A 24,567-nucleotide genomic window follows, 5' to 3' on the forward strand; every position below is an offset into this window, starting at 1 on the left:
CTTCCCTATTTCGTATTCGCTTTCACTTTCTTCGGACGATGCATCGTTGTGTGATGATGATTCTTCGGAATCACTTTTATCTTTGATTTCTTTTGCTCGCCGTAGTAGCTTTCATGAAAACTGTTTGCGGCCTTGTTTGCAAACCTTTTCAAAATGATTCTTTCCCTTGCAACGGTGGCATCGATTTCCGAGTGCTGGACCCTTTGAAAACTCATGATGATTCATCTTGATAACCTTCTTAATATCGGATCCTGCAGCAATCGACAGTTCTACAAATCGTTTCGCAGCAATTTCCTCCGCTTGATGCATATCAACTGCTTTTGTCAGATCTATGTCAGTGATAGTAAGCATCTTTCTACGCAGGTGCGGCCACTTGTTGGCAGTTACAATTTTAAATGTAACTAACTCCGCTTCCAACGTTCTCAATTTAGCATTTTTGGCCAGTATTTTCAAACGAGTGGCATACTCGTCGATTGTTTCTCCAGAAGATTGACAACGAAAAACCATATTTAGAAGTCCACGACAACTTCTAACACCATGTTGTATACATCGAAATAAAACAGGATACGCATGTTAAAACAGTAACTTTATTCTCTGATCTTAACTCTAGAACGAACTGTGTGAGAATGACGAAACTACCGGTTACATACAAAAGGTACTTGTTACAGTGTTGGCAACATTAAGAATAAAATGCATCTTTTCTGTAGGTCGGCACATTCTACCAAAAAGCAAAACCAATCTATAGATGCATCAGTAAATAGCTGGTAGTGCACCCTTTAACGACATCCTGGGTTGTGAAGTTATTGAAGCAGCCTTAGACAGTCCGGCAATGGACAAGCAGCGTCATAAAATCGAAAAGATCGGACCCGGCATAGGCCAAGGAGTGTTTCCGCGAAGCGATGTAACACCAGTATATCAAATGAGCTCGCCGACAGAGTTCTACAAATTATGCTGATCCATATGTCTCTGACTCGTGGTGTTTTAATTTTTTACAGGTTGAACTGACATTTGGAATATCGAAACTGGATTAGTTGCACTCACTGAATCATCATATAACCGTTTGGGTGTTGCAAAATGAAAGAACATATATTTTTACATATTTGGTAATTTGATATTATGTTTCATCACTCACCTTTTAATGGTGGATCGATAAGGAACCGGTTACACCTCTGTAGATTATGCACTACTGAGTACTGCCGTATAGTAGCCGCTTGTGACGATGATTTCAATTACACTTTTGTTGTAAACGTAACGTCTGTTTCTCTGTGACCTTACTATAATGTTGTACTGTAATGTTGAAAATTTTGCATACCATAAAAAACCTTCTCTAGTCCTACCAGCAGAATCAGGTATGTTTGTATATAATATCGCATCGTATGCTATGAACTCACTAAAATTCTCATCCCTTGTCGCTTCTCTAGGGAATACAAAACACTCAATTTGCCTGAACATTTCCGTTCCATTTTGTGTTGGCCCAATGATTGTACTCATCGGTTCGGCAATAGATGATAGATTGAGATGATTGATCTCTTCGAATCCCCCTAGAACGAGCTCCGGAAGAATGGAGAACAACACACACAAAAAATCACTTGAGCTCTAACATGCTCGCTTTTAGAACTGGTAGATTGGAATCTACCTTCCTACACATACTCCTAGAGGATGATGCATTTCCGACGACTTTTTGATATATGATTGGCTTTATATCCGAGATACGCCCGCCTCCACACATTACTTGTCTCCCCCCGAAATTGCTCATATCACCGGGAATATGCGTTTGTTCGTTCGAACACGTCGCCGGAAGATGAAATGCTGGAGAACAGAAATTTCAAACCAAGTGTCACACATCATCGACTGATGTGTATCGTAGGAGGAATCCACTGCTCGGTGAATGGAGTCGACAAAATAAAAAGACTAAGTCATTCGAACGATTCTGCTCCATTTTCCATTGTAGGTGCTATCTGTGGGGCATTCCTTGCGTACATTTGAGATACCGTAATGTGGGGAAACTGATCATTCCAGTATCAAGTTGTATGAATATTAGTAGTCCTACATTCAGTGATGGTTTTGACCAATTAGTAATTAGGGTTCGATCATTTAGTAGTTTGTCAATAACTTATTTCAAAAGCCAAGTTTTAAATTGCAAACGCGATGATTTTTGCACAACTCTGTCTAACAGTTTGTTGTTTAAAGCGCTGTAACTGTAACTATATCAAAATTTTAATCATTCAGTATACTGCCGCTAACCGCAAGTCGAGCACATCTGTATATGGGCGTCCATATACAGATCCCAGCAAACACAAGATCGTATATCATATCGAATAAGTGTACAGGGTGGAGGCCATATAGGCACATTTTGCATGCAGTCAAATGCGCCTATATCGCCTACACCATGTATACTTATTCGCTGGCATATGCGACTTTGTGTTGGCTGGGATGTGCTCGACTTGCGGTTAGCGGCAGTATATACCTATGGTAAGTCACTTATTCTTACAAACAATTTGAAGAAGATTAGCCAGATTTTTTTGAGTAATGTATTATTGATTATTAATTACAATATGCAGATTTATTTACATCGGCTGCTTACTGATTTTATGAAAACGTTTTTGATGATATTCGCATTAACCTGAGTTTTTATTTCGAACAAGGACGATTCTAAGCCTCGAACTACGGTAATCACCCAAATACATAGATGAGATGTGTTCAAGCAGGCAGGCGATGGTGTCCTACTGCTGGCAGACAACAGTGCGGAGGTTCATCAAAAAAAGAGACAGACAATGACGACAAAATGCAGCTTTTGCTGCTCCGAAGTGCCTTATGACATTATGATTGAACCCGAAAAGAACAAAGTATGACATCTTCAGTGGAATATTCGCTACTTCTTGGCATTCGCACATTTCAAATTCAATGGAAATGCAGTGTGAGAGGGTGACGGCATTTTTACATGTCAATTTTACGAAACATGCGAATTGGAGCGACTTTGCTGATATTTTCTGCACGGACGTGTACAAAAAATCCGTGTAAAAACAGAATCGGGTGTATTTTCATTCATTTTAAATAGGAGGTTTTGCTGCTTCATTTTATTATTCTCAAAACCGTGATACATTTGTCAGCCTAGACATGTTTATATAACATTGTATAGAAATGTGTCGTTAAACCTCATACACAGGATTCTGTTTTTACTCGATTTTTTTGCGCTCGTAATTTTGATCGTTTGACTTCAATTTGCCACCAAAGTCTTTGCAACATGTTTCAAAAAATCCTAAATAATTCAAAGAAAAATCACATGGTAATTAAAATGCGTTAAACATTTAGGATGAGTGGAAAATTGAGAAAATGTAAATCGTGTAAAAACAGAATCCAGTGTAAATGTTGTTAACATTTTCCAAATGTTGAGAAAAATCTCTTGAATGCTTACGTATTTTTCGTGGTTGAGTTGAGGTTTTCAATTATGTAAGTCGGATGAAAAGAGTATCAAAACATAGATAGAACACTGAGATTTTCCACATTTGAATGAAAGCTCGAAAACTTGCCAACTGTCTGTGACACATACATGTGGATCACGACGAGCTGTATCAAGAGCCCAGAAAAGATAGATTTGCGAAAACTATATTCGAAAGTGTGCCGACAACTTCAAGGAGGTGTTTTTCATGAGTTTATAAGACTAAATATTATGGAGCCCGTTTATATTCCTTGTTTACAGCTTCGCTACTTGAAAATCAAATCTAATTAACAAATCACATAATTATTTTCTGCATTACCATAGTCTCATACATGCATCGATCATAGCAATGAAAGCAGCATATTGAATAAACTTTTCTCGTACGCTGCCAGTCAACAGAAACAGCAATCAACTGAACCTTGAGCCCTGGGCAATAAATAACTCACTACTATTCCACTTTGCCAATATATCTCCTTTGAGCGCTGGAACATGTTTTTTCTCCGATTGACTCAGCTGCCCCATGCGAACCATAAATTTCCCATCCATCGAACCCCGTTCGCTACACAAACCGCGTATCCTGGCCTCGAAATGTCGACATGCTCGTCTCGGGTATGAAAATAATCATATTTACGATGTTTACTGATTATCGTTTCGCTTTTCGGGACGAAAATTGGAGCCTTGCCGCGATTCGTTCCCTCTTGTTTTTGGCGCAAAATGAACTAAAACACATGTGCCTCTAAAATATTTAAAAAGAAAAACTGATATGTTTGGGGCTAGATTAAATTCTTTTATTTGAAAATATGGATTTGTTTTATACCTCAAGGTCTAAAAGTTTACCACAGGAATGTTTGAAAATCATATTTTTGCACCACAGACTGATCAGTAATAATTGATACATATTTTCGTCGATATATTATTGCTCCATTTATTAGTTCGTATTTTCGTATTTTATTATGGGGCGATTGTTGCAAAGGCAGAGTAGTAGAAAAAACAACAAAAAGGCGTCGTCTATCGCTGGGGTATTGATTGTTGGACAAAATCCCAAATTGGTGCATTGGTGTTGCTGCTGCATATTGGATTGCATATGCAGCAGGGCGCATCAACAACAATAACAACAACGACAACGGTGCCATTTATTGTTTGTGATATGGCTTTACGCTGCCATACTCATCATCGCCAGTAGCAACAGCGAAGCGACGCCGTTGCGCCTTCTGCATGACTGTTGGAAGCTCTGGTGAAATCCGAACCCAGTAATCTGTAAACACGGTCATCTGTCGTCGCAGTTGCGGAACCCAGGTTCAACGAGAGCAATGATTTACGACACTGGAGCTTACGCGGACTCTGGTGTATTGTTTGCTGCAAAGTACGTAAATCTACATCCTACCGAATAATTCGGTTATACAGAAACCATTAGGATATGAAGGATCTTCGCATGGAGGTACGGCTCAGCTCACAATACGGAGATATAAGTGATAATTTACAACAGACCCATGGGAATACCATTTGTTGTTTGTGCATTTATCATGGTATTTTGAGCGCAATACACAATTATACTTATAGATTTTTTGTCGTGCATAAAAAGGCTGAAGTGGTCGGAATACCGCTGAACCAAACTAAGGGTCAATAAAAAAAATACTCAATTTTTCGAACATGTTTTAGGTGTGACAGTGTCCTACACTCTGTGCAAAAATTCTGTTCTTTGGTTTTACTCCTTATAAACTAGGTAAGTGCAACTAATAGAGGGATTTTTTCGGAGCTAATAGAGCAATATTTGTTGCACAGACTCTACACAGAGAGGAGGACAATACTGGTGACACAAACTACAATCAGCAACGCTGCACAACTCAGTAAGCTGCCAATAGGTATTTCCTACGAGGACTAATACCAGCACAGGCTCTGGAACCAGTGATAAGGGCCACAGACTCATTACGTTAGGGCTTTCGGTAAAAAAGAGGTGCCGTCAAATGGGGGGAAGATGATCATTTGATGTGTTAGTCAAAAGTGCCAAATTTTTTTATGAAGCGGTAGTCAACAATACTCTCAGTTCAAGTAATGTTACCGGTAGGTAGAAATCCGAGTTTTTCGATTATAATCATGAAAATGTATTTTGTGGAAGAAAGATAGAGATAGTCATAAATGACGCTATTTTCGTTTCAAATATTGACTTTGTAGACTTCTTTACGTAGTAAATTCAACATTCATACAAATAACCTAGTGTATTTTGACTACTAGGTCATAATGATTCTAGTAGAGCTGTCTTGATCAACTTCACCCCAAACAGGGATGCCAGATGATATTTTCAAATGTCTTCACAGTCGTTTAAAAATGTCTTATTAATATTAATATTATGAATATCAGCGAGAAATTTCAAAATCCAATAGGTCTGTAAATTCAATCAAGTCCTTATTTTATTGTCTATCCGGAACAAAGTTAGAACGCTTTTTGTACCGAAGTTGAATTTTTCTCCAGATACAGGCAACAACAGGCAACTTTTCCAACTTCGGAAGTAGTGCGCTGGATTCGCCTAAAGATGCGCTAAACAACGCATCAATTAGTTTGACAGATAAAACCGAATTCTAAGTTGGTGCTACGCCGACAATAATGATGTGGAATAATGTTTATTTTTTTAATACTTGAATTGTAAGAATTTAAGAGAATATTTTTGCCTTTCTCGTATACAAAGTATACGTAAAGGCTATATGTTCGCTCCAAAAACAAACTTTTTATATAAGGCTCGGAGACCCATAGTGTTATATACCAATCGACTCAGCTTGACGAATCGAGGTGATGTCTGTGTGTGTGTATGTGTGTGCGTGTGTATGTGTGTGTGTGTGTATGTGTGTGTATGTGCGCATGAAATCTAGCCCACTTTTCGGGCACTTACCCTTAACCGATTTGCTCGCAACAAGTTTCATTCGACGCAGAATCCTATCCCATTGTTTCCTATTGAAAATTGGCCGGATCGGATTATGGGCTCAGAAGTTATGGTCAAAATATTTTTTTTTAGACAACAACGAATGGAAAAGTCTAGCCCATTTTTTAGGCACTTACCCTTGACCGATTTGCTCGCAACGAAATGCATTCGACGCAGAATCCTGTCCCATTGTTTCCTATTGAAAATTGGCTGGATCGGACTATGGGCTCAGAAGTTATGGTCAAAATACTTTTTTTAGACAACAACGAGTGGAAAAGTCTAGTCCATTTTTCAGGCACTTACTCTTAACCGATTTACTCGCAACAAGTTGCATTCGACGCAGAATCCTGTCCCATTGTTTCCTATTGAAAATTGTCCGGGTCGGACTATGGGCTCAGAAGTTAAGGTCAAAATACTTTATCTTTTGACGAAGACGAGTGAAAAAATCTAGCTCACCTTTTAGCCAATATATTTTTTGCCTTTCTCGTATACAAAGTAAAAAAAAAAAAAAAAATTAAAATAGGGTAGAATACGGCATTGGCAGGGTGCGACGGTTGTTGGCACCCTCAACAATATTTGCGTTTTCCAGCAAACATACACTATTTATGAACATAATTATGATTCAATCACACAATTTCATGTCTAAGCTTTCATTTGACTAAGTTGTTTGTGTAAAAGTAGCAAGATCTGATGTGTTAATCACCGAAACAAATTTGCACGTACGAAATCCTTGCTATTATTGCATTGCCAAAGAAAGCAGCGCACGAAAAGCAAACTGTTACTTACTTTTTTGGATCGCCTGTTACTCCTCTTTATTGCGTATGACACGACAAATTAAGTACGTAAACTACTTTTTACACTTTATCAACACTTGATTATCACCACAAAGAGCAAATTTATGCAATATTTGCTCTATGTTTCACTAAATAAAATCGGGACTGTTCGTTTTCTTTGACAGCAGCACACTTCGGAATAGAGCGAGAGAATGTGTTTGTGAGCATATCAAACACACGCCAAAAAGATACCACGCACAATTCTATGTGATTTTATTTAAGCAAAAATACGAACAAAATATCCGGCGATGGCATTTATTTAAAAAAAAATGTTAAAATACAAATGCTTCTTCAGATTTGTACGCAGACCATGAATTATATCAAAAGTGATAGCCACACCACAGTATTTTAACCCTTATGTGGCTGACAGAACCGTTTTCCATTTGCAACTTCAATACTTTCCAAGCTCTTAAAAACAATCTTAACCATTCCCGTTCCTACATAGCGCATTTCAACCATAAATAATTGCCTACTTTTAGGGTTTTATCTATTATCCAACTGTGAAACGTAGTGTAAGAATGGGGTGGCTCCAGCGGCTGGATAGGACAGTGCTGCCCATTATTCATATATGAAGACTCAAGAGATGAAATATATTGTTAATATTGGCAGTCTAATGTTGCATGAAGAAGAAGAAGCAGAAAAGAAATTTCCGACCCCGCACTGCTAGCCGTTTTTAATTGAATTGCTTATAGAATTTTAAAAAAGAGTTTCAAATTTTTCTTCGTATGCTTCCCCGTGCAATATTTTTCGAATATCATCTTTATGCTTCTTCTTCTTCATGCAACGTTTGTTCGCCAATACTATACAACCAGAACCGACGAGCTTCGTTTCACCTAACATTGATTAATTATATATTTTTTACATTATTTAAAAAACGATTAAGTATTCGAAATTTGCAAATTTTGATTCCATTTTTTGGATAAATTTTCGATTAAAGCAGAAATTTGCATTTCATTTGTATGGGAGCCCCCCTTCCAGAAGAGGAGGGGTGTAATACCATCATAAGAACCTTCATCGTTCCCAAAAACCTCTACATACAAATGTTCATGCCGTTTTCTAGTCTATAAGGGCAGACAGACAAAAATTCATTCTTATGTGTATAGATTTGGTTTTACGTAGTTTACGTCTTGTACACAACCACCATGATTTTTTTTTATGAAACAAACATATCATGTAAGGACCGCAAAGAGCAAGTTGTATACTTGAAACTGGTTGATAGACTTTTGCTTACGACTTTACTTTCGCATTACAAAAGACAAAAGATGTAAATCTTGGCAGCGGACAAAAAGCATTTAAGTTCCCTTCTCCAAAATGGCCAACATTATTCAAATAGGTCGAAAATGGTAAAAGTTATGATAATATCAATATCTGGGTACACGGGTACCCTATCTGCCATTCACGTCTATTTTTTGTTGGCCGCATAAGGGTTAAATTTGTTTTACAATGTGTTTAAATGCTTTTGCCTTTATGTCTACATCACATAAAATTGATGCCAAGGCTAAAAATCCATGTTTTGTTTTAAGCCAATTTGATAAACAATAAAGTTTGTTCCAAAATTGAGTAAAGCGAGATGAGCGTGCGGTCGATAGTTATGAATGAATTTTACTACTGGAGGATATAAACAACCAGCATTTGGCACCAATACATTACCAGTTTTCTACTTCCATGTCTAGTTGCTAAAGAGAGCAAACTCATTGCTGATAATAGAAATTGCTATGCCAATAGAAGAAAAGTTGACCTGTTACTTTATATTAAATTTACTGAGTTTGTGGTAAAAGCTGTTATATTTAGTGAACACCAATCATCAAAGAAAGAGCATACAAATGTATACCAGTTGAACTATACCTGTGTTTTAGTGTATTTATTCATTATTTTTATCATTCTATTTGGCGAATGTCTTAGACTGCCAAGAATAGGTATTTTCCCCTATATTTTTTTCCAAAAAAAAATCTTTTTTTAGAAGAAGCCCAAGAACTAATTTTTTATTCGTAAAATGCATTTAAAAAATTCACTTAGTTTTGGGACACTTGGTGTTAATTTGTTTACTCACAAGTTGTATAGGACGGCGAATCCTGTTTCATGTTTTCATTTATTTTCTGCCCATTGTTTTGTATTAAGTTGACCATAAAAAATTTAGCCAGAATATTAGGTATTAAGAACTAACTTACTTTTCGTTTCGAGCACGTTCAAAGAGAGATCTGAGTAGAAAAAGCCGCGTAGTCGATAGCAGTTCTATTCTGCTGTCAGGTTTGTTTTATATGAACATTAAAAAATGTATGTGACTTCGTAGCTATTGAATTGGCATCGACAAATACAGATTAAAAATTGTCTCAAGTCACGCTTTTTTTGGAACAGAAATATTCCATAAAGAGAGGGGGAGTAACTTCAATGTTCATAGAAATGAGCGTTTTTCAATGAATTTTTGGCAGTGGCTGATTTTCTACCCGCCGCTTCCACATCCAGGCGCTATCGTATATGCCCAAATAGCCAGCAAGAGTTAACCGCCTGAAATTTGTATGGCGAAAGACATCTAACGCGGCTTTTCTCAAAGTTAGAAACTTTTCATGAAAAACAATTTAGTACCGGTTATGAATGATGGTGCCCGCTACTACGCTTACCAAATATTTTTTCGATGAAGGTGCCTGATTTTGAGAAATCGAACCTTAGATGCCTTTCGCCATACTGATTTCAGATAGTTAACTCTTAGTGTGCCGCTGTAAACACACTCAAAGCAGGCGATTCATTGCGTTTATCTTAAATCATTCGATTAATACTCATAACTCATGTTCTATTTGATTTCCGTGGATATAATTAAGAACTTGAAATCCAAAAATCGCTAGCTCGGTTGATGGAATTTTGAAACCCTTTGTAGGACTAATTACACATATATCGGAGTAAGCTGCTCAATTGGTTTGTGAGTTAGGAGATGGCGAATTCTGCTTTAATCAGGGAAATTCAAAGTATCAAGTCTTCCAGTTAGTTTCCGGCGTAACCCACTTCTATCTACCACAAGCATTTCATGCGCAACCGAGAATAGGATTTGAGCTAATTTTGTCCGTAGTTTGAATTATCGTTAAACAAATAAATTTCATTATTAATGAGCGTTTGTGGTTTTGAGGGAAAGTTATCAGGTAATCAATTTTTTACTCTTTTACTATTATCCGATAATGATAAGGTACGTCCTAATAATAATGTAAATAGGATGTAGTTTGTCAAAAATCCTTGCTACATACGTTTGAACATTCTTGGTTTTCTAAAAGGTGACGCTTATAGTTTGTGTAGATTACGAGATGTTACACGACAACTTTGACATCAAGAGCCTCTTTATTGCTTTATCCTGGTAAAGCATGTAGTCGGAATAGGCTCTCAAAATGGTTTTAGCTACATTCTCAATATGTGTGATTTGAATAGTTCTCTATTTTTGGTTTTAATTCTTTCAAAAATGGACGCATTCAGGCTTTTGATTGATTATTTGTTTACAATTTAACTTCATAAAAAATATTTTGCAATTTCTGATCATAATACCTGGTTTACAGTTAACATTTGAGTGATGAAACGGTCTACTTTTCTATACCAATGACATGTATGGGTGCTTTAATGAACATTATGCAACTCAAATGGGTTGCATAAAATCCATTATTTTCCATTATAGCAAATGCTGGTTTTCCAAATAGCACTCATTTGGGTGCTATAATGGAAAACCAGCATTAGAACAATAGTTACATGGCCACATTTGGCTCAATTGGCTTGGGTGGGTGTTCAAACAGTGTATTCTCTGTGTCACGTAATAAATAAAATAATTTGGTGAGCATGACATCAAATTCTCCAAAGGCAGTTTATTTATCGCTCTATGGTCTGTCGAGCACCTAATGTGGCACGATTACATGGAATCTATTTGTTTTCTGCAGCAACATGATTTTTTGGCGAGATTGATCATGTGAAGTAAATAAGATTGTACCATTTTGGTACAGATTTATCATACTCGTGCTGAAAAAATTATCTTTTTGCAACTAGTTGCACAAACTACTATTTTCTTCTTTGCAATGAAACTGCCATAGCATCATCACATGAATGAATATGTACAAGATACAGCGATGACTCGATTTTTAGCATGTTAAAATTTTTCTGCCCCTGATTTCGTCTACAACCGATTTTATGACGGTTTTGATATGGTTTCTCCACGAGTCAAAACCATTAATTGCTTTATATTTGTTCTATTTGTCCTCTCTAAAGAATTTTTCTCGACACATTTTATAAAGAGCGAGAAAGGCATCATCACCGCTAGGTGGATTAATCTGAGTTTTTAAATATAGTTTAAATATTTTTTGAATATTTATATTTAATTTAAAATTTTCACGAGATAGTGTATAACGAGTTTCGCTGGATTTTTTTATTTAGTCTGGTTAAAATTCCACTGGCTATTTTTACTGAACTTCTACGTGGAACTCTTCCAAATTATTTTTTAAGAATGTCCTGTACGGATTCAAAGTTTACCATGAGATTTTTTGTAGGAACTTCCGAATAAATTTCTGGAGCAACTTCCGGATAAATCCTTGATGGAGCTTCTTATTACTTATACTAATTTCTTCTGGATGGAGCTTCTAATTACTTCTAAAACTCCTGACGAAATTTCCCGAAGATTTCCTGTTGGAACATCCAAAGGATTTCTTGAAGGAACTTCCGGAGGAATTGCTGGAGGATTTTCAGGAGGAATTCTTGAAGAAACTTAAGACGGAATTCTTGTAGGAACTTCAGAATAAATTTCGGAAGGATTTGCTGGAGAAATTCCTGAAGGATTCTCCTGATGAATTTCTGAAGGATATTCCTTAGGAATTACTGAAGAATTTCCCGGTGTTCAGGAATTCCACCGGAAATTCCTTCAGCAATTCCTAAGAATATCCTTCAGATATTCATCAAGAAAATCCTTCAGGAATTTCACCAGAAAATTCCTCTGGAATCTACCCTGAAGTTCCTTCTTGTTTAGAAATTTCTAAACAAACCTCTGAATGAATTCTTAGAGGATCTGAGATATTGCTGCAGAAATTTCCGAAAGAAATTCTGGAGGAAGTACCAGAGGAATTACAAAGTATACTTCCGGAGGCATTCTTGGAGAATCTTTCGGAAACATTCTTGGAGAATCTTCCAGAATAATTCCTGGAGAAACTTCCGGAGAGATCCCTAAAGAAGCTTCCGCGGGAATTTATGGGGGAACTTTCGAAAGAATTTCTGGAAGAACTTCCCGAGGAATTCCTAAAAAAAACTGCTGGAGGAGTTCATGAAGGAACTACCGGAGGAATTCTGGAGGATCTTCCGAATGATATCTTGGACGATCTTACGGAGGAGCTCTTAGAGGAAATTCCAAAGGAATTCCTGGAGATTTTTTTGGAGAAATCCCTGAAACTTCCGGACAAATTCGTGGAGGAAATTTAGGAAAAAATTCAGAAAGAATACCAGAACGATTTTTCTCAGAGAAAATAATGGAAGAATGACCAAAGATATTTATAGAAGAATTACCAAAGGAATTCAAGGAAGAATTTTGCGAAAGCGTGTATCAAGTTTCCTCGGGATTTGTTTTAAGAACATTTTCCTGTAGTAATTTACCATGGAAGTTCTGAGAAATATCTTTTTAACACCAAAACAATTTCAATTTCTTGTCGACATTCGTTAGAATTTTCTATGGAAATTAATTGAGACAAAATTCTTGTGGAAATTAAAAAGGATTTTTTTGTGGGAGCTCATCGGAAATTCTTCTTATTTTTTGTGTAAAAAATTCTATTAAATTTTCACTGAAAATTCTTTTAAAAATCCACGGGAAATTCAAAGAGTTTCCCAACGGATATTTAGAGGAATGTGGAATGATGGAATGGAAACTCCAGAAGGATCAGATGAATTCAGAAGGAATTTAGAAAAAAAAAATCTGGTTCTAGCTCAACGGTTGAATACATTAAATCTAGTCATAGGAGAATTCTGTCTATGTTTGCCGTATATTAGAGCGGCCATTGCGTTCCGTTGTACTTAATGATCGAAATACCTTTTCACAGACACGCCAAAAACGACGCCGCCGCCATGAGGTCTAAAATGCGTTACAGTTATCACTCGGCTAATGTGAATGTATTTTTATATTTGAGATTCTAAGCCCGAGACAAAGACTATTATAACTTATTAAGTTTACATATAGAGGTAGCAGAATTTATAAGTAATAAAATTGTATTTTCTATTCGCTGGCTTATTGATTGTCTTCAAGTATCTTCAAATAAGTATACAAGTCTTCAAATATTTTGAAAAGTCTTCAAATATTTTGAAAAGTCTTCAAAATGTCTTCACTAAATATATGTCTTCACGGAGATTCAAATGTCTTCAAATTGAAGACATGTCTTCAAATCTGGCATCTCTGACCCCAAACCAGATTACTCAAAAAATGTGTGATAATTTAATTTATTTTAATAAATGCGAACGCATTTCAGCAAACTAAAGTTGTTGATTATTGCAACGTATAGCAGTACATGTTTTGAAAATATTTGTTTCGATTTAAAATGTAAACACACATTGTTGTTGCATGTTTTGTCTTAAAAATGATCATCTTCTCCCCAGTTGACGGTACTATTTTCAATCAATCTACGCCATGCCAAGTTGCTGAAGCAGATCATAATAACGCTGACGATGAAGTACAACGATCGTTCGGTAATTGAAGCACGGCCTCAAACCAACTACTGGGTTTTAATTCAATTAATAAAACGTCTTTAGGAAACGATTTAGCGAATATTTATTGTAAAAGATAAAGCATCAGCATCGAGCTCAACTACAGAAGCGGTTTTCATCAACCCGACGAACAATAGGCGTTTATCAAAACGAAAGCGGGAAAAATAAAGAAATTTAGTTCCGTTATTCATTATAGCACATGAGCCTGGTGAACAAAAATGCAACATAAAATATCTACTTGGCTTGAACTTCAAATTGATTTATTCGTTAAAATAAGTGTGTAAAGATGTTCGAGAAGTTTTGAAAAGAAGCTCAAAATAGAGAAAATAATTGGAGGGGCTATAACCACCTCCACCTCTAGGCATCGGGGCTAGTTACACCAATGATAATTTTCATGTGTCGCGAATATTGTTTGCATGCATCAGATATTTGAATTTTCAGGTTGAGAACAAATTTAGAGAGCATGTAAGCAAATATTACTGCCGTAATCTTTTTTTTTTTTTGTGTCTTTATTAAGGAGACTTTCAGCCCGAGGCTGGCTCGTCTCCGCCTGCCGTAATCTGACAAAGCGACGTATACGACATTTTCCAAAATTGGAGTTAACGAGTAGTACTCATCGTACTCTTTAACAGAAAAATAGCAAATATGTATGTTGTAAAATGGCGCATACGTCTCTTTTTCAGATTACGGCAGATTATATATTAACGATATAGTTCACTCTAGCTTAAAACAGGCGAACCCGACGAAAGCGCTCCAACGGATGGCGGTCGAACTATCTATTCACAGCAACGCGTGGAGGCGCATCATTGCTTATATATCAACACGTAGAAGCGCAACGTAGCTTCCATAAATATGCAAAACTAAATGATAAACGTCATGTCGCTCTTTAAATCAGCCCGTGAGTATTCTGGGTCTCTTTAACTAACAAGAAAAATCCGGTTATCATCCTCTCCCTGCAGGCTTTACAAGTTTGTTGCCCAGTGAGGATATTTGTTACTAGCGAACATAAAATCTCCCGAAAAGCCTATCGATTAGCTTATGGAGTTACTATTCTACGGTCAGTTTTCAGTTGTTTCGGATAGACATATAACAGATCAAATATTCAAAGCACAGGCGGACCAACAGAATCTTCAAGATAGTTTGAATATTACAAGCACAGCAAAATAATCTTTCTAATATATATCTATTCATACATTACAATAATTAGATAAGGACGGAAAGCTCCCGATGCGTCTGTTCGGAAAATGTTATGGCACATTGATTGATAAGCATGCACGAGGAAGGAAAGGTATGTAGCTAAGATTCGTTTACCAAGGATGGAAGATAACTTTCCTTGTTGGGTGCTGTAGGGATTGAGACGGGTATGATAAAATGAGCATCAGAATGAGCATGAGCATGATTGACCGCTCACGGTTGCTACTCCGTTATCTATAAGCAATACTAGCGCCGGACTTGTCCGAATGCAGGTCAATTGAGAAATAGATAGGGAATTGTTGACGTGATACTCGCTTTGATAGAAGCCGACGAGTCATCTGCACTTCCACGAGAAATCACTGGGATGTTGGATATATAGGGCAGGAAGTGTGGCAGGGTTCGTTTTGGTAAACGGTCTGCCGTGTATAGCGTGTAGTTTGATTTGAAACAAAAACAATCGAAACAAAAACACAACTGGATGCGAACTAAATTTTCACTTTCCAAATAATTTACTCACCCGCACAATGCAGAACAAAATCTCGGTGATCGGCCGATCGTTTTGCTTTCCGCACAAAGCAAAATTAAATTTCGACGACCGGCCGAAGCTCTGCTTACTGGAGAAACACGACTGGACAAGAAACAAATTTTCACTTTCTCGATTGAGACGGGTATGATAAAATAAATATAAACTGAATAAGAGGGCCTATACATTGGACATGAGTGACAGATGTGTGAGTAACAGATGAGCGGAGTTAACCTTCAGTTTTGTGATGTATTTCGCGGAAAACAGCAACTTGAGTTAAATAGTAGAACAAAATAATGAGTTAACCTTCAGTTTTGTGATGTATTTCGCGGGAAGAAGTAATGCTTCCGAGCTGCTGCGGATCGAGCAGCAGCTGGAGACGGCTGATTCGGATGAAGCCGTTTCCTCCGAACACGACATGTGCCTAAGTTTATCTTCCGGAGTCTTTGGAGTCTCACAGAACCCGATCCTTGTATGGGAGCCCTACCAGGGTAACAAGTTACCAAATCGTTGCAAAAAATTTAAAAAGTCCAGTTGCATCTAATATCCCGACATCTGTACTGGAATGTCCCAGAAGTGACAAATGCCATGAATATAGACTTGGAGTAAACGAACGTCGAGACATTCTCATGCTTGGCTCCTCGTCTTGACTTCTGCAGATCATACCACCGTGTTCACTTCACGAAAAAAAATATCTTCCACAGCAGGAGAAACTGGGTAAAGGACAGCACTAGAGTCAAAGGCTTTCTCCCATTTTTGTGTCTTTGTGTCTTCATTTTGATCCTCTTTACAAGTAGGAACAAATCCAAATCGGAGGAGCAGTAGCACCTCGGCCTAGTGAGAGTGCCCAACACACGATGTAAAGATTGTCATCGGGATGCAAATGCGCAGAACGGAAGAGAAAGTTTCTTTCGCCCTGTCATTGGTACAGAAAGCCTTATTCCGCTACCAACGATAATGGTCTGCGACTTGTAATCTTTGCTGCTGCTAGAGGGATGGCAACCAGCAGTACCTACTTCGCACGTGAGAATATCCGCAAACACACCTGGCAACATCCGAGTGGAGACACTTGCTCACAGATAGACCACGTGCTGATCGAAGGAACATTTTTAGGATGTGATGAATGTAAGGTCTTTCATAGGTCCGAACATTGACTCGGATTACAATAGGCAACTATCAATGCCACGCGGCATAAGACTGCGCCAGTGCCAAATGCAATGACCGAGATGGGAATTTGCTGAGAGACAAGACTATGGTGGCAGCCAGCTGGAAGGAGCACTTCGAAGATTTGTTGAACGGTAAAAATGAAGATGTATTAAGGAGCAGGATGGACATAATCGGCGACGGCCAAGCTGTGGAACCACCAACGCTGGAGGAGATAAAGAAGGCTCTAAACGAGCTGAAAAACAGTAAAGCTGATTGGAAGGACTGAGACCGCTTGAGGAGTCCTTTGTCGGTGAGGTTCGTGAGGGTTGATCAACGACGATCAGATGTTTAGCCTCCGGATGATCCTTGATAAATTCCAGGAGTACAACTTCATTGATTTCAAAGCAGCTTACCGCGCTAAAAACGCACGAAAGTTCTATGAGAAGTTGAACCGTTCACGTAAGGGCCAAGTGCCACTGCCCGATATGTGTGAGGACATAAACGGGAATCTTCTTACAAACGAGCGTGAGGTAATCCAAAGGTGGCGGCAGCACTACGAAGAGCACCTGAATGGCGATATTGCAGACAACGGTGGCGGTATGGTAATGAACCTAGGAGCACGCGCATAGGACATGCGACTTCCGGCTCCGAATCTCCTGGAAATCCAGGAAGCTATCGGCCGGCTGAAAAACAACAAAACCCCTGGAGTTGACCAACTACCAGGAGAGCTGTTTAAACACGGTGGTGAAGCACTGGCTAGAGCGCTGCACTGGGTGATTACCAAGGTTTGGGAGGATGAGGCTCTGCCGCAGGAGTGGATGGTGTCGTGTGTCCCATCTACAGAAAGGGCGCTAAGCTGGATTGTGGCAACTACCGCGCAATCACATTGCTGAACGCCGCATACAAGGTACTCTCCCAAATTTCATGCCGCCGACTAACACCAATTGCAAGGGAGTTCGTGGGGCAGTACCAGGCGGGATTTATGGGTGCAGACCAGGTGTTCGCCATACGTCAGGTATTGCAGAAATGCCGCGAATACAACGTGCCCACACATCATCTATTTATCGACTTCAAAGCCGCATATGATACAATCGATCGGGACCAGCTATGGCAGCTAATGCACGAAAACGAAAACGAATGGAGAAGACTTTTATGTATTGCACAGGCCCCTCCGGCCTTAGTCTGGTAATACAGGGGTTAGGCAAAATGATTGAGATAGGCAAAATTTGGCCCAAATTCAAATCCTTATAACTTTTTGAAAAATTGATGAAATTGGACAAAACCGGAAGCATTCGACGGCAAATTTAGTCAAGATTTAGGAACATGTGCGGTCACGAATACTGGCCACCGGACACCGGAGATGTTCCGGATTTTCGGAGGCCATGTCAAAAACACATTTTTTTGCCGCTCGTATTTTTGTGTGGTTTAAAGTTACATCGATAAACACTATTTTCCTAGAAACTAGATCTTATTGAAAATTGAATGCGGGCTGTTGCGCTAAGATCCGTTGAAAAATATCCGAGATATGGCCATTTCAGTGAACCTGGTTCCGGATACTATGGTCAATTATGTATATCCTTCCAATCACGTATATATTATCCGGTACCATATCAATATTGATATCAAACTTCAAGATTTTTCATGGAGATGCTTCAGGAAGCATATGCAGGACGATCAGTTGCCCTGACCACTCTGTGGAAGGTTCCAGGTGCCCCGGGGGAAGTGGCCAATTTGAAAAACGTTCTGAACCCTATCAATATGGGTATCAAACTTCAAGATTTTTCTTGGAGATGCTTCAGGAAGCATATTCAGGACGATCAGTTGCCCTGACCACTCTGTAGTAGGTTCCAGGTGCCCCGGGAGAAGTGGCCAATTTGAAAAACGTTCAGCACCCTATCAATATGGGTATCAAACTTCAAGATTTTTCTTGGAGATGCTTCAGGAAGCATATTCAGGACGATCAGTTGCTCTGACCACTCTGTAGTAGGTTCCAGGTGCCCCGGGGGAAGTGGCCAATTTGAAAAACGTTCACAACCCTATCAATATGGGTATCAAACTTCAAGATTTTTCGAGGTGATACTTCTTAATGCATTTTAGAACCAGCAGCTGTCATGACCACTAGTAGTAGGTTCCAGGTGTCTTGGGGAAGTGGCCAATTTGCAAAATGTTCGAAACCATATCAAATACTCAATACTCATTATCAAAGTTCAAGGTTTTGCATGGAGATGCTTTTGGACTCTCCTGTTGAATAGAGTTCGCCGCCGCACGAAGTTGACCATCTACAAAACGCTCATTAGACTGGTCGGCCTCTATGGCCACGAAAGTTGGATGTTGCTGGCGAAAGACCAACGCGCCCTTGGAGTTTCCGAATGGAAGGTGTTTCGGACTGTTTATGGTGGGGTGCAGATGGAAGCCAATGGAGGTGGTGGTGGAGGCCAATGAACCACGAGTTGTAACTGTTAGGAGAACTACCACATGGTACAATTTTGGCGGTTACGGTGGGCCGGGCATGTAGCCAGAATGTCAGACGACAACCCGATTGAGATGGTGCTCGATAATGATCCGACCGGTACAAGAAGAAGAGGCGCGATGCGGTCACGGTGGATCGACCAAGTGTAAGATGGCCTGCCATCAATGGCAGCAGGTCGCAAACATGACTTAGCAATTGTGTGGGGTGCTATATCTTGACATGGCCATGGTCCTATTATGGCACTTAAGGGCAAAGTGAAGCCTGCCGATTATCAAATTGTTTTGAAAGACAAGGTATTTGTTGATATGATGACAAATCCTGAATATGACGTCTGTTTTTCATTTTTGCGAAAGATCCGCAGGTCGCGTTCCACTTGGTCGATCCACCGTGACCGCTGCACGCCTCTTCTTCTTGTACCGGTTGGATTATTATCGAAGCATCATCTCAATCGGGTTATCGTCTGACATTCTGGCTTCTTGACCGGCCCATCGTAACCGCCAAAATTGTACCGTGTGGGTAGTTCTCCTAACAGGTACAACTCGTGGTTCATTGACCTCCATCACCACCTCCATTGTATTCCATCTTCACCCCACCATAAATAGTCCGCAACACCTTCCATTCGAAACTCCAAGGGCGCGTTGGTCCTTCGCCAGCAACATCCAACTTTCGTGGCCATAGAGGCAGACCAGCCTAATGAGTGTTTTGTAGATGGTCAACTTCGTGCTGCGGCGAACTCTATTCGACAGGAGAGTCCAAAAGCATCTCCATGAAAAATCTTGAACTTTGATGCTCATTTTGATATGGTTTCGAACATTTTGCAAATTGGCCACTTCCCCAGGACACCTGGAACCTACTACAGAGTGGTCATGACAGCTGCTGGTTCTAAAATGCATTTCAAAGTAGCACCTCGAAAAATCTTGAGGTTTGATACCCATATTGATAGGGTTCTGAACGTTTTTCAAATTGGCCACTTCCCCCGGGGCATCTGGAACCTACTACAGAGTGGTCAGAGGAACTGATCGTCCTGAATATGCTTCCTAAAGCACCTCCATGAAAAATCTTGAAGTTTGATACCCATATTGATAGGGTTCTGAACGTTTTTCAAATTCGCCACTTCCCCCGGGGCATCTGGAACCTACTACAGAGTGGTCAGAGCAACTGATCGTCCTGAATATGCTTCCTAAAGCACCTCCATGAAAAATCTTGAAGTTTGATACCCATATTGATAGGGTTCTGAACGTTTTTCAAATTGGCCACTTCCCCCGGGGCATCTGGAACCTACTACAGAGTGGTCAGAACAACTGATCATCCTGAATATGCTTCCTAAAGCATCTTCATAAAAAATCTTGAAGATTGATACCCATATTGATACGGTTCTGAACGTTTTTCAAATTGGCCACTTCCCCGGGGCACCTGGAACCTACCATAGAGTGGTCAGGGCAACTGATCGTCCTGAATATGCTTCCTGAAGCATCTCCATGAAAAATCTTGAAGTTTGATACCCATATTGATAGGGCTCTGAACGTTTTTCAAATTGGCCCCCTCCGCCGGGGCACCTGGAACCTACTACAGAGTGGTTAGGGCAGCTGATCGTCCTGAATATGCTTCCTGAAGCATCTCCATGAAAAATCTTGAAGTTTGATACCCATATCGATAGGGTGCTGAACGTTTTTCAAATTGGCCACTTCCCCCGGGGCACCTGGAACCTACCACAGAGTAGTCAGGGCAACTGATCGTCCTGAATATGCTTCCTGAAGCATCTCCAAGAAAAATCTTGAAGTTTGATACCCATATTGATAGGGTTCTGAACGTTTTTCAAATTGGCCACTTCCCCCGGGGCACCTGGAACCTACTACAGAGTGGTCAGGGCAACTGATCGTCCTGAATATGCTTCCTGAAGCATCTCCATGAAAAATCTTGAAGTTTGATACCCATATTGATAGGGTTCAGAACGTTTTTCAAATTGGCCACTTCCCCCGGGGCACCTGGAACCTACCACAGAGTGGTCAGGGCAACTGATCGTCCTGCATATGCTTCCTGAAGCATCTCTATGAAAAATCTTGAAGTTTGAAATCAATATTGATATGGTACCGGATAATATATACGTGATTGGAAGGATATACATAATTGACCATAGTATCCGGAACCAGGTTCACTGAAATGGCCATATCTCGGATATTTTTCAACGGATCTTAGCGCAACAGCCCGCATTCAATTTTCAATAAGATCTAGTTTCTAGGAAAATAGTGTTTATCGATGTAACTTTAAACCACACAAAAATACGAGCGGCAGAAAAAATGTGTTTTTGACATGGCCTCCGAAAATCCGGAACATCTCCGGTGTCCGGTGGCCAGTATTCGTGACCGTACATGTTCCTAAATCTTGACTAAATTTGCCGTTGAATGCTTCCGGTTTTGTCCAATTTCATCAATTTTTCAAAAAGTTCTAAGGATTTGAATTTGGGCCAAATTTTGCCTATCTCAATCATTTTGCCTAACCCCTGTAATTAAAAATAAATCGCTAGAGGGATGGCAATCAGCAATACTTACTTCGCACGTAAGAATATCCGCAAATACACCTGGCATCATCTGAGTGGAGACACTTGCTCACAGATAGACCTCGTGCTGATCGATGGACGACATTTTTCGGATGTTATAGATGTAAGGTCCTTCAGAGGTCCGAACATTGACTCGGATCACTACCTTGTAGTTGCAAAAATTCGGGCGCGACTTTCCAGCGTCACGAATTCACGAAACAATAGAATGATGCGTTTCGATATCCAACGCTTGTCAGTTGAAGGTTAGTGTTAGGCAGTGCACAGCGTCGCCAACGAAATATTTGGTTTGATGAGGAGTGCCAGCGAGCAACGAACGAGAAAAATGTTGCTAGGAGTCGAATGCCGGTGACTCGTACCCGTTCCAACAGAGAGCCTAATCATAAACTCTACCAGGACAAAGTACATAGTGGCAGGTAGAGATAGAGGAAGACCTTGTGGTGTTGGTGCTGAGGTAGTGCTTGATGGGGATGTGTTTGTTGAAGAATTTGCTTGCCTTGGAACGCTTGTGACATGTGACAATGACGTTTCCCGTGAAGTGAAAAGACGTATTGCTGCTCCGAATAGGGCCTTTCACGGATTACGTAACCAGCTTAGATTCCGCAACATGCAGACGGAAACGAAATTTGCTCTGTACAAAACTCTGATTCTACCAGTGGCCCTTTATGGACATGAAGCATGGACGTTAAAAGAGGCGGACCGGATAGCTTTCGGGGTTTTCGAGCAAAAAGTGCTGTGTACAATACTCGGAGGGAAACTAGAAAATGGTGAGTGACGCAGACGCATGAATCATGAGCCGTATCAGGTATATAAAGAAGAAAATATTGGGGATCACGCTGACTGCACGCGGTGGAATCGGACCTGAGGACGCTGAACGTTCGGGGAAACCAGAGGAACATCGCCTCTACAATACGCCAGGCATATGTGTATCGACGCTATAGCCAACCAGCTATCCAGGTAGATATGCCCGCCATTGCATGAGTATGTGGCAAGTAATGGATTCATTATGCCCAGGGAGTCGAGAATGTTTCCCACCCGAAAACTTCCTAGACCGGACCGAGAATCGCACTCGATATTTCCGGATTGATAATCCTAAGCCTTTACTCGCAAGTCTAACTGGAGACCGCTCGACTAAATTTCCGACCAACCGTCATTCGACGAAATGTTATTCGACGAACTGTCCCAAATCCCTCGAAAAAACTTCTTGACACCTGCTTTTTACTTGGCGAGATTGAAAAAAAAAGATTGATTGAAAAATGCAGATGAGAACTCGACCATTTTAAAGCTTAAAGAATGGCGATACAGAGTGCGGGTCGATAAAAACAGAGTGCATTACACTTCAACACGTTGGACCATTCATTAAGGATCACAGGGAAATTTATGATAATCTAAAGTGCGTTCTAATTGTACACCTAAAGTATGAGTCAACAAAACCTACAGCATTCTTTGAGTACGGCATCCAAGACATGTATTTCTTTGTTTCTTTTTCTATGTTTTTTTTTTACTTCCAAGCACAATTATTGTACGTTCTTTCCACTTGGTCAGTGCCAGCGCACCGACATCGAAGTTTTCTCCTATACAAAACCCAACACTTCCAGGCCTTTAATTTTCCTAATCAACGTTGATGAAGAGAAAACAGAAAATAATGATAGATCGTAACATTAAACGCAAATTAAGCTGTGCGCTCGCATCCATCAAGTGAAAGCTCCAGCGCCGAGGGGCACATTTTTACACTTGCGTTCACTCGATGGACGGATCACGCTGGTTTCTGATGAGCAAATTGCGGAATATTGAATTACCGGCTCATTCCGAATAATTAGGAGCCTTTTCGTAATTATTTTGCTTCGTTTGAGTTTTCCATGTATTTCTCCCTCTCCCCAAAGTGGATTCACGCTTTTCCACCAGAGCGAGGTTCCTAATCAAATGATGGCAATTTTCGTCGTGGCATTTACATCAACCCCCATTGGGTTCGGTGTGATGTTGGGTTCCGTTCCGAGAGTCTGCGTTCGAGCCCAGCACACCTTTGGTAATTAATGTAGGACGTGAGTTATTCAAAATCAGCGGGTATAAGGGTCTGCCTTCTACTTGCCTGCCTGTTGTACACCACCAACGGGTTCCGCCAAAATCTTCCACTTGGAAAAATACCTGACAATAAATGTGCCGGCTCGGGACGGAAACCCACCTTCCGTGAACTAGAGAAATAAATTAAAAGTGCAATTACCCACGTTCAGCACATACATACACGGGACACGTTGCAGCACTGAAATATTGCACGCCCCGAAACACAGTAAATCTCAAGCATCGACAAATTAACTAGTTCCCGTTTGGCACACAATCTGAAGTGCAATTCCGGGATTAATTGGATATTTCGTTTGGAAAATGACTTTTCACTTGGTGCACGCCTTACATATGGTACCGGCAGCGTACACAATCTTATACGAAAACGGAACAGTGCGCTGTGGTTGCACACTTAACCGAATATGTCCAAAACATAGATTGGTTTATAAGAGAATTTACGGTAATGGGTGAATTGTATAGCATTTCAATACATTGGAAATAGAGTTTCCATCCCGGGACATCCCGGGACAAAAAATCCCGGGATTTAGGAAAATTCGGGATTTCCCGATTCCCGGGATATTATTTTTGAAATCCCGAAAATCCCGGGATACCCGGGACATAAAAAACTATTTCATTTCCGGTTCGCAAACAGTGTAAATTTTTCTTCTTACAAAAGTTATTTGTTTTGAACGCGAAACCCAACTTAGGTGATAAACTCATATCATATTTTTATACCT

Source organism: Armigeres subalbatus, chromosome 2, assembly GCF_024139115.2.
Source record: "Armigeres subalbatus isolate Guangzhou_Male chromosome 2, GZ_Asu_2, whole genome shotgun sequence".
NCBI classification, from domain to species: domain Eukaryota; kingdom Metazoa; phylum Arthropoda; class Insecta; order Diptera; family Culicidae; genus Armigeres; species Armigeres subalbatus.